This window comes from Taudactylus pleione, unplaced genomic scaffold (genome assembly GCF_031769625.1).
Source record: "Taudactylus pleione unplaced genomic scaffold, aTauple2 ptg000647l, whole genome shotgun sequence".
Taxonomy (NCBI): Eukaryota; Metazoa; Chordata; class Amphibia; order Anura; family Myobatrachidae; genus Taudactylus; species Taudactylus pleione.
In genome coordinates this window covers 2311199-2320060 of record NW_028285049.1, presented here as the reverse complement: position 1 = coordinate 2320060, position 8862 = coordinate 2311199, and the positions used below count along the sequence as shown (strand labels likewise).

Below are 8862 nucleotides of genomic sequence, written 5' to 3'. Positions count from 1 at the left end.
TATGCAAATTTATTCGTTTCAAGATGGGAGAATGACTACATCTGGGAAAACAATGATTTAAAGAAAACATAATTTGCTGGCGAAGATATATCGATGACATCTTCTTTGTATGGGACAGAAACGAAGAGAAGCTAAAGAGGTTCGTCCAATATATCAACGAAAATAATGTCAATTTGGAATTTACGACTGTAACAAGCAGAGAAAAGATCATCTTCCTCGATTTAGAGATTTACATTAAGAACAACAGGATACAATCTAGAACACATATAAAGGAAGTTAATGGAAATAATGCCTTGCCAGTTACAAGTAATCACCACAGACAATGGATTAGGAACATCCCTGCAGGACAATTTCGGAGATTAAAATGAAACTGTACAGAAGAAGAGGTGTATCTCACACAAAGTAAAGAAATGAAAGGGAATTTCATAAATAAAGGGTATAGAGCAAAAGATTTGGAAATTCAATTACAAAAAGTTCAACATCTGGAGAGAAAACAATTGATTACATATAAAGGGGAAAAAAATGAAAAGAAAGATCTATCATTCATTACGTTTACGCAATTCAACAACAATACAAAAACTTTCGAAAATATAATAAAAAAACATTGGAACATCCTCAGATTGGATAATGATATAAAACCTCTCATTTCAGACAACCCTCAAATTATTTACAGGAAAGCAAAAAATCTAAAACAAGATTTAGTGAGAAGTTTCATACCTCTAAAAACCAAACTTCATATTACAAGAAAAGGTCATAAATATTGTCTGAAATGCGTAGGATGTAAAAATGGAAGAAAATCAACCACTAAACCCCTACAGGAATTTAAATCAAAGGTAACTGGAAAAGTATACAAATCAAAGGAATTCACATCATGTGAAAGTAAAGAAGTAATCTATCTCTTAGAATGTCCTTGTGGATTACAATACGTCGGCCAAACAAAAAGACAATTTAAGATAAGGCTGACAGAACACATTCACAATATAAAAAAAGGCCTTACAACACATAGTTTATCCAATCATTTTTGGGAGAAGCATGAAAAAAACCCAGAAGGTCTACACTTTATAATAATAGAAAAAATCCAACAAAATTGGAGGGGTGGTGACATAGTTAATGCCCTGAGAAGAATAGAGACCAAATGGATTTACAAACTAAAAACCATACAGCCCGGTGGGCTTAATAAAGACATCGAATTAACACCCTTTTTATAAATACATGTAAGTTTTTAATACACATCAGTATAATTAACATTTTCACAAGTGGTACCAATTTATACATGTGGTTAATTTTAAAATAGAAACAAATAATAAGTGATTTTTTTATTTATCTATTTATTGTGAGAGAAATATTGTGAGAGAAATTTTTTTTTATAAATACTATATGAGTCTTAAAATGGAAGCCAGGCACACGGACACCGCTTTTTTTGATCCATTTCCGGCAGGAAGTTCCGGTTTTTAATTGAAATCAATAAAGTTTTTTAGGTATTTAATGACAGCCTGACGCTACCTATGCCATCCTTGATAAAGTGCGCATGACGCATGAAATGCGTTGGAGGCAATTGGTGGACCCCCCTGTAGCATTGGATACTCCGGCGATCCAGCCGTTCACTCTGCCCGCACGGACTCCGGTGACGTCATCAGCCACGGCCGCATCGTACTCCGACGCTGGCAATACACAGTGGAGCAGGAGCTGAGGCCAAGCTCCGAGATCAAGCTCCCCGATTGAACCTATACTCTCTCACTGGAGAGATTGGAGGATCTTATTCAGGGTAAGATAGGGACAGTTGGTTTCTGATGTTTGCAGCAGAGTGACTTTGCAAACGGGACCCACCATTCATATTACATTGTCCAAAAGGAGCTATAAACACTATATTAACCACTTTTTTTTACAGGTACCACGCAATTTATTATATATAGCGCTCGACCTTCTTGTCATTTATTCACTATCCCTAATTGAGCTGCTTTTAATATTTACATATAGCGCGGTAGCCACAATACTAATTTACTGTGAATGGATGCCGCACGCATGCGTGCGGCATCCATTCACAGACGGGAGAGGGCTGTGGGAAGCCCAGCCAGTGACGCGATAGGGCGCAGCGTACCAGGCCGGCACCAGGTGCTCAGACCCCTGGAGTCGGCCCTTCCTGAAATAGGGAATCTGTACTCTACAATGACGTTAGTAAATCACACATGATCTGACCTGGGATGTGGGACCACAGGCATCCGCTGCATGGAAGACTTCTGCAAGGATACCATACTCTATGGAGGTGATGGCGCAAACTGAGAGTAGCTGGAAAATAGAATTGGAGACACTCATTGTTTAATATATGTGGCCTTCCTTTTCATGTCAACTTAAAGGATGGATTCTACAAAAGGGTGCAATTCAACTACTGTATCTACTAGTACAGTATACCACCTGCTACAATATGTAAGGCACAATAAAATGAAAGGAAACACTTACAGTCTACATTTATTGGGGGATCTCATTTGAGGAAATCCTATAGGAAAACATGGGACAGAATGTAAAGCCTCAAAGAGAACTGTGTGGAGGTAAAAGGTGAGGAAATTACACCAAAATGGACGAAAAGGAAAATACAAAATGACAGGAAATTGGAAAAGGCAGGGAAAAAACAGGAGATACAGAATTGGTGCTCTACTGACCTAGTGCCTATATACAATATCTGGTTGCCACATACTTACAGCCTAAATGAGGACCTTCTGAGACAGATGTAGACCTGCTTGCCGAACTCAACTCATTTGCCCCATGGAGCAAGTCATTGTGCTGCTACAGAGTTTTTTCTCTGTTTTACCAAGAAGGGAGTTCTAATAAGAAGTGTTGTTGCCCATAGCAACCAATCCAACCCCTTGGACTACATTGGATTTAGAAAGAAGATCAAGAAAAGCTATCTCACCTATAACAACCATCCCTTTTTAGGGAGCATTTTTCTAGCCAGATTAGCCTGCATTGTGTGTAAACACAGATAAATGTGTTCTACCATTTGTTTTTGGGTAACAGGAAAAACTGAGATAGTGATTTGCATACGGTTGTGGTAGTTTTGCATTTATAATGTCATGGTAAAAAGCCACAATTTGGCTAAATTTTACTCCATGAAATTCCACCCAATGTGTAACCTGTGCTAGCCATACTACTATGCCATCTTTATGTTCCAAACAGAGCCAAAGTGGATGAAGATCTGTAACATCTCAACACCACAAATGAATGGGATCTAGTATTCAGACCGGCGGACGGTATTCCGCCGGTCTGAATCCTGACACTGAAAGCCCGATACAGGACTTAAGATAGGCATTGAAATACCGACACCTATCCTAATCCCGACGCTTGATTCCAGAAGGATGGCAGCCCGAACGAGGTAAGTCTGGGGCGACCTTAGCATTAGCCACGAGGGGGGGGGGTTTAGGCAGTGTAGCGGAGTTAGCATTAGTTTTTGGGGGGTTATGGATAGGCCCCCCTAGGGGGGAGGGTTAGATTTAGGTACCACTGGGGGGGGTTAGGGTTAGACACTAAGGAGGAGGGTTAGGTTTAGGCATGAAGAGGAGAGACTTTAGGCACTAACAGAGAGAGTTAGGGTGGGGGATTGGGGAGGGTTAGGCTACAAGAAGGGAGGGTTAGGGGGAGAAGGTGTAAGGATAAGTATACTTACCCAACCCCTGTCGGGATACCAACCATCAGGGTGCCACTGTTGGTATTTTGACAGGAGGCACCCCGACAGCTGGCACTACATACCGATTCCAACTGAACATGTAAGACTAAGTACACACAGACATGATAATTACATTCATAAGTGGCATAGACGCGACTATGTAATAAGTTGTTGAATTTACAAGACAAAGTAGAGAACTTTTTTAAAAATTATGACATAGAGCATCAAAGATAGTTCTATATACATAAAGCGAAGGGAGTAGCTAAAAGGAAGAACAGAACCCTGACTGAATGATCAGGTGCATGGAGGGACGGTTCTGGGGGCGGGCTAACCGGGCTGTCGCCCAGAGTGCCGGCCCCTGGAGGGCGCCACTGAGTCCTCATATAAAAATATTTAAAAAATAGGTCTCCGTCTTTATTTATTGGCCGGCAATGCTGAGTCCTGAGCGCTCAGCTCAGATGCTGCCTGGCTGTGTGTGGCACCACCGCCGGGGGACGTCAGAGGTCATGCAGCGCCGCGCCCGTCCTCCTTCAGCAACACCCACGGCAATTAAGCAGAGGAGGACGAGCACAGCGGCATGGTTGTGGGGGCTAGTGTAGTGACAGGCAGCCAGCCGGGCCCCTGTGGAAAGAAGCCTTGCTGCTGCAAGCCTGCACTCCCATGCAGAGACTGACAGTCTGGCTGACTGTGCCGGCTGGAGCACCCCTCGCTGCTGGTTGGAGGAGACTGGTCTGCAGTACTGGCCTGGGTGAGTCTCCTCTCTGAGGACGCTGTACATTCTATTTTGGTATGGTGTTGGGGGGGGGCTTGGCTGAAAGTGATTTTATTCCTGCGGGGGGCTGGGGCCAATGTTTATTGTTTTATGCTGCTGACTGTTGGGGCCCAGCCATGAAAGATTTATTTTTTTTCCTGTGGGCCTGTGCTGGGCCATGAATGGTATTTATTTTATAGTACCTGTGGTGTTCGGGGGCCCTGGCTGAGCCCTAACACCGCAGAAATAGAAAAACATTCATGGCCCAGCAAAAGCCCACAAGAAAAAAATATATTAAATGACCAACTCAATGCCGGTGATCCCGGGATTGAAAAAGTGGCCCGGGATTGGCATCCCTAGTGGCAGCCATGGCAGCAGGTCTTATCAGCTGCAGCCACTGCCCGTTATCCCCTACCCCACTGTGGAGGATTACCTTTACAGCTTCCTGGCTGTCTGTCACGGGCCTCCACTGTAATACCAGCGCGGGCGCCCTTCTCATCTCTCCTCCCCTGCTCTTATAGCTAGCTGCCAGGCTGCCTGTCACTGACCTCCGCTGTAATATCAGCGCAGGCACCTGTTCTCAGCTTTCCTCCCCTGTCCTGTGAGTTTCCCTTTCTGAAATTTGAACTATAGGTGGGATGTGCTAACCTTGCGGAGAACATCCCGCCATGCTTTGCATACCTACTGACAGCATATGCACTGACATATGCAATCAGTGGCACAAAGGACAGCTCTTCCGATAAGAGCTGTCGTTTGCAATCTGCGCTGTGTAGTGGACCCAGGAGTCCATCAGCGCATGCGCAGACTGACGCGGCGGCCACGAGGTATGCTGGGAGGGATCCAATTGGATCCCTCATAGCAGCGCGATGCGATAGACGCCCAAAGGCTTCCCCTCTGCATTCGAGCCCTGGTGGCCAGGTGATGATACATACAGGAAATGTGGTTAAACCCCGAAAACGTACTTCCCGGCCTATGTCTCTTTGAACAAGCTGCCGGGCTGCCAGTCTATGACCTCCGCTGTGATACAAGTGCAGATGACCATTCCCAGCTCTCCTCCCCTGCTCTCTTCTCCTGTCCTCTAGGAGCCAGCTGCTCGGCATTCTGAGACTGTGGTATGTTTTTTAATGCAAATGTGTATACCTATTGATATGAGTGTATGTGTGTATATATGTAGCTATGTATATGTGTATTTGGTATCTATATTTGAGTATATGTGTCTCTGCATATACCAACAGTATGTATGTGTATCTTGTTTTCATTTCTAGATATTTGTGTACCTGTGATGAATTGGGGGTGTTCCAAATGGACACACCCCCTCCCTGATTGGTCGTGCCCCCTTTCCGGAAGCGCGCATGCATAGGAACGCCATCTATAAAATCTTTTTGGGGGGGAGGGGGGGAGGGCGCAGCTAAGTACTTTCACTCTGGGCTCCACAATGTCTAGAACCGGCCCTGGGTGCATGCTAACAGAATCTGGGTTATCTAAAGTGCACTGATATGAAGTAGCAATGACAGCTACTGGCAAAACAGATTATTCTCCAGATGTAACACCCCCAATTTGGTGGGATGTCACTGAGTGGATCGTACCTGCTTTTCTTCTGGAACCTGCATGGGCGTAGATCAGTGCAGTTCCTCTTTCAGGCTCCTCCTATCACAGCAGAGAGACAGGAGAACCCCCAGAACCCAGCGCAGAAACCAGACCAATATAAAGAAATGGGGGTTTATTACTCTGAATCACTATTCTACTAGGACAATTCAAAATGAACATTAGAACATGCAATATTGTTGCAATGCAAAAGGTACACATACAGGATATCACATTAATAAGCTTAGGTTCACTCTATACATACTGTATACTTCTAATAAAACCTCATGCTAAACATATGAATGCCAACCTGCTCCATCTATGTGTTAGAGGTAATTAAACTAAATATACCAAGTTGTAGTTGGCAGAATCTCAAATGGTTCAACTATAAATTCAATAGATAGAAAGCACAATGTCCCTGTGAGTACTCAGAATTCACTGTACAGCCTTTCGTTGGTGCACAAACTTTATAGATGACACTGAACTGTATTACTGGTATCCAAAATGGCGTCACTGTCTCTGCCTGTTCTGTGTTATGCACTACTGCTGTATATCCTGCACAGTTCTGTGTTATGCACTACTGCTGTATATCCTGCTGCAGGCTTCTCTCACTGTACAGAAGTAAGCTGACTTCCCTGAGATTACAGACTTCTATGTGCTGACTGATCTCAGTCTTTACTGTGGTGCTTCTCACTTGCCATGTGCTGTAATGCTTGGGGTACCTGTGCAGATGCCAGGACTTGTCTTTGCAGCATGCACACTCTCTCCTCTCCTTTGGGCTGCAGCAGATTTAATAGATCTGTGTCCTATCAGCTTCTCTTGTCCTGCTGCCTTACATGAGAGGGGTCTTCTCCTCACAGTTACCCTGATCAGCGGCTGATCCCTGCTCTCTGTGCCCTCAGTCACAGCACTCTCCAGCACACACCATGGCTCCTGTCATGCTCCTCTCTCAGTCTTGTGCAGAACTCACTGGGCTTCTCTAGCTCCACCCCCAACAGCCTCTCTCTAGTTTCCCTCCTTAAGGCTGGCAGAACCATCTCCAGGGGATCAGCAGGGTCCTAACTCCTGGCCATTAACCCCTTCCATGCTGGAGAAAACACTGCAGGTTTGGGGGTATCACATGCCTCCCGGCTTAAATATTGCGTGTCCTCACGCAATAAACACATTTGCAAAGTCCAGCAAAGAATAGTCTCTTGAACATCACTGCATAATCAACAACATAACATTCACATCAAAGTTGAAAACAGTAGTTTAGACTCTACAATGAGCAGGTAACACACCTTTGTGACTCTTCCTGGACCTACATATAGCCTGCTGCAACATGAAAGTGAACTCCTCACCACTTATAGTGGTGTACTCACTATCTGGGCCATGTTTCTCTGGGTAAAGATATGTCACAACCTCTTTAGCTACACTAGGGGTTTCTACAGGGACATTAGATTCAGACTGTGACATAAGAAAATCTAGACTATTCGGTTTAAGGGGTCTCGATCCCTCTGCCGTGGCCATGTGGATAACTTCTTTAGTGTCTCTTTCCTGGTCAGTGGTACTTGAATCTGCTTGACTGGGGTCAGCCAGACTGGAATCTGTATTTTTCACGTTCAGTCTGCTCTCATGTACCGGCTCTGAAGGGGGTTGCGGCCTAACTACATCCTGTAGGCTCGGTTGCACTATTTCACTAGGTTCCTTCACATGCCGTTCGTCTGTTCGTCTCAAGCATTCACTCTGCTCTGGGGTTCTCCCCAACGATTCACTCTGCACTGGGACATTGGGTTCTTGCTGTCTGTGTTCAGCTGGTATCATCTGGTGATATGGTAGGTGCCGACACCTCCGGTAAGACTGTGGAGGATCATCGTTCCATCTATCAGTTGCACTTTCAACTGCTCTTGTCCTTTCTCCACCGTCACTGTATTGATCATGTTGCTGAGTATTACGTAGAGTATCTCCATGACATGGATAGCGCCAATGTTGCTTGAGATCTGTTGCAAATTTGCTGCCTCGTACCGGAACACCACCTGGATCAGTCACGTTAACGGCTTTTATGCCTTTCTTTCCATTTGCCAATTCAAACTCGACCATTTCACCACTTTCCAGGCTCCGGAAGCACTTTTTCTGGTTGGCCTTCTGAATGGAAGTATAATGCACGTATACTCTCCTTTTAGTGTCGATTTGCTTTATAAATCTGTAGCCACGTGGTACATTGAACCATACGACTTGACCTGAAAATCTTCTTGGGCTGGCTCGCTGATTGTCACCAGTATACGGTACATTAGACACTGTAACTTGGTCCTGTCTTACTGCAATTGGACCTACATCTCTTCTTGAGGACTGTCCACAGTTCCGCTCAATGTGCCCGCTCGTTTACATCGTCGGCATATAGGTCTCCCTCGAGCGGCGAATTGATTAATTACTCATCTTCCGGTCTCTCGGTAAACATCCCATTGGGGTTGGTTTCGCACTCTGCAGTCTGGACACCACTCCTCACGTCTGGTTACAGCCCGTTTCTGTCTAAGGTCACTTATCTCCTTTCTCATCTCGGTGAGCCACTGGTTGAGTCCTGCAACCCTGTCAGTCATTTCCCTGATCCTGTTGTCGTCTGCCACTGGGTTGCTTTCTCGCAGTTCCATGGTCGATCCTGTTCGTAGACGCCAAAATGTAACACCCCCAATTTGGTGGGATGTCACTGAATGGATCGTACCTGCTTTTCTTCTGGAACCTGCATGGGCGTAGATCAGTGTAGTTCCTCTTTCAGGCTCCTCCTATCACAGCAAAGAGACAGGAGACCCCCCAGAACCCAGCGCAGAAACCAGACCAATATAAAGAAATGGGGGTTTATTACTCTGAATCACTATTCTACTAGGACAATTCT

The 8862-nt window shown here is 44.9% G+C and overlaps 1 pseudogene; it reads right to left on the bottom strand.

Annotated features, from left to right (window-relative positions):
- Positions 1 to 234: 234 nt before the first annotated feature.
- Positions 235 to 8620, bottom strand: LOC148478882 (uncharacterized; annotated as a pseudogene).
- Between the last annotated feature and the right edge of the window lie 242 nt (positions 8621 to 8862).